At 49.8% G+C, this 2,500-nt stretch overlaps 1 protein-coding gene across 2 annotated transcripts in view; it reads right to left on the bottom strand.

Moving 5' to 3' along the window:
- The window catches only part of pcdh7b (protocadherin 7b), a 146,225-nt gene that overhangs the window by 72,819 nt on the left and 70,906 nt on the right, over nucleotides 1-2,500 (bottom strand). The gene's annotated exons all lie outside the window — the stretch shown is intronic.

Here is a 2,500-nt window from a genome sequence, read left to right as displayed (position 1 = left end):
TAATCATTTCATAGACATCCATAGATACTCCATACATAGTCTACTATCATTCAGGCAGAATCTTCTTGATTATTTATCTCCCCAATTTCATTTCTGACCCTTACCCTTCAAAGGTCACAAGCCTAAGAAAGGCTAAAACTACAAGAGATCTAACTGAGAGGACCTGCAATGGCAAATAAATAAAGAAATAAATGCTTAAATATCCCACAAAACAAACAGGTCATAAACAGAGACACAAGGGACGTCTCAGGTGTGCATCTGAAGAACAAAGGCTGATGGGAACTGCTAGCTCTGCACGGCGTGCAGTCGTCTTTGAGTGTGTGAGTGAGAGAGTGGGTGAGTGTGTGAGTGAGAGAGTGGGTGAGTGTGTGAGTGAGAGAGTGGGTGAGTGTGTGAGTGAGAGAGTGGGTGAGTGTGTGAGTGAGAGAGTGGGTGAGTGTGTGAGTGAGAGAGTGGGTGAGTGTGTGAGTGAGAGAGTGGGTGAGTGTGTGAGTGAGAGAGTGGGTGAGTGTGTGAGTGAGAGAGTGGGTGAGTGTGTGAGTGAGAGAGTGGGTGAGTGTGTGAGTGAGAGAGTGGGTGAGTGTGTGAGTGAGAGAGTGGGTGAGTGTGTGAGTGAGAGAGTGGGTGAGTGTGTGAGTGAGAGAGTGGGTGAGTGTGTGAGTGAGAGAGTGGGTGAGTGTGTGAGTGAGAGAGTGGGTGAGTGTGTGAGTGAGAGAGTGGGTGAGTGTGTGAGTGAGAGAGTGGGTGAGTGTGTGAGTGAGAGAGTGGGTGAGTGTGTGAGTGAGAGAGTGGGTGAGTGTGTGAGTGAGAGAGTGGGTGAGTGTGTGAGTGAGAGAGTGGGTGAGTGTGTGAGTGAGAGAGTGGGTGAGTGTGTGAGTGAGAGAGTGGGTGAGTGTGTGAGTGAGAGAGTGGGTGAGTGTGTGAGTGAGAGAGTGGGTGAGTGTGTGAGTGAGAGAGTGGGTGAGTGTGTGAGTGAGAGAGTGGGTGAGTGTGTGAGTGAGAGAGTGGGTGAGTGTGTGAGTGAGAGAGTGGGTGAGTGTGTGAGTGAGAGAGTGGGTGAGTGTGTGAGTGAGAGAGTGGGTGAGTGTGTGAGTGAGAGAGTGGGTGAGTGTGTGAGTGAGAGAGTGGGTGAGTGTGTGAGTGAGAGAGTGGGTGAGTGTGTGAGTGAGAGAGTGGGTGAGTGTGTGAGTGAGAGAGTGGGTGAGTGTGTGAGTGAGAGAGTGGGTGAGTGTGTGAGTGAGAGAGTGGGTGAGTGTGTGAGTGAGAGAGTGGGTGAGTGTGTGAGTGAGAGAGTGGGTGAGTGTGTGAGTGAGATGAGTGAGTGAGGAGAGAGTGGGTGAGTGTGTGTGGAGTGGGAGGAGAGTGGGTGAGTGTGAGTGGAGAGGAGTGGGTGAGTGTGTGAGTGAGAGAGGGTGGCTGGATGGATGGGAGAGGGGTGGGTCTGGGGGGTGGGTGTGGGGTGGGGCTGCAGCGAGAGAGTGGGTGAGTGTGTGATGAGTGAGTGAGTGAGAGAGTGGGTGAGTGTGTAAATGAAGAGTGGGTGAGTGTGTGAGTGAGAGAGTGGGTGAGTGTGTGAGTGAGAGAGTGGGTGGTTGGATGGATGGGAGAGGGGTGGGGTCTGGGGGGTGGGTGGGGGGTGGGGCTGCAGTTGACTAGTGCTGCCGATGATCTGGAGGCCCTCCATTCAATTGGACAAGGGTGGTAGTTCATAAACAACTGAATCTTAAAGACTCTTGAGAAGTCAGTCTTTGCAGGCATGTACAAGATGGGTTCAACTGAGAAAATAAGAGAAGTGCGGGAAATAGCAGAGACAAAAGGGCGTGGCACTCAAGGCCTTCAGAGATGTGATGTGAGAGAGAAAAACTACAAACTTGTCGAGAAGCAGTCTGATCTGTGACAGGATGCTGGGAAACTGAGTTCAAGGTCTATGTGGTTTACTTCCAAAACAACAGAGGCCAAAACAAGGCCAGAAGGGATCAAAAGACACACACACACACACACACACACACACACACACACACACACACAAAGAAACAAATGTGCAATACTACCAATACTACCAATATGAACATCATGACCAAAAACGAATACACCTTTCCCTTCATCAAGATTTCTGGATAAGAATCACATGCTCACCCATCTGCTACCACACAAACCCAGCGATATGGCCGACACATGCACAGACACACTGATCTCTCATGTGCTTCTTTTTTTGCTGGAAAACAAAGCATGCGTCCACTTTGGCACACGCCACTCGTCTGACTTCAATTTCAGCATGGCAATGTGTGTGTGTGTGTGTGTGTGTGTGTGTGTGTCCCTGTCCAGCCATTCACATGCCCAGCCTTCTGCTGCCGCTGCGGCAGTCTCCGTCTGTCCATGAAATAAAAATGATCGGAAATAAAAAAAGAAAAATGCTGGAGAGCTGAGTCACATCTGCTGGAGTACAACTCCTGATTCAAATGATATATCTATTGTGTATTAAAAAGGAGAGAGAGAAAGA

This window comes from Alosa alosa, chromosome 24 (assembly GCF_017589495.1).
Source record: "Alosa alosa isolate M-15738 ecotype Scorff River chromosome 24, AALO_Geno_1.1, whole genome shotgun sequence".
Taxonomy (NCBI): Eukaryota; Metazoa; Chordata; class Actinopteri; order Clupeiformes; family Clupeidae; genus Alosa; species Alosa alosa.
This window is presented reverse-complemented; position numbering and strand designations above follow the sequence as displayed.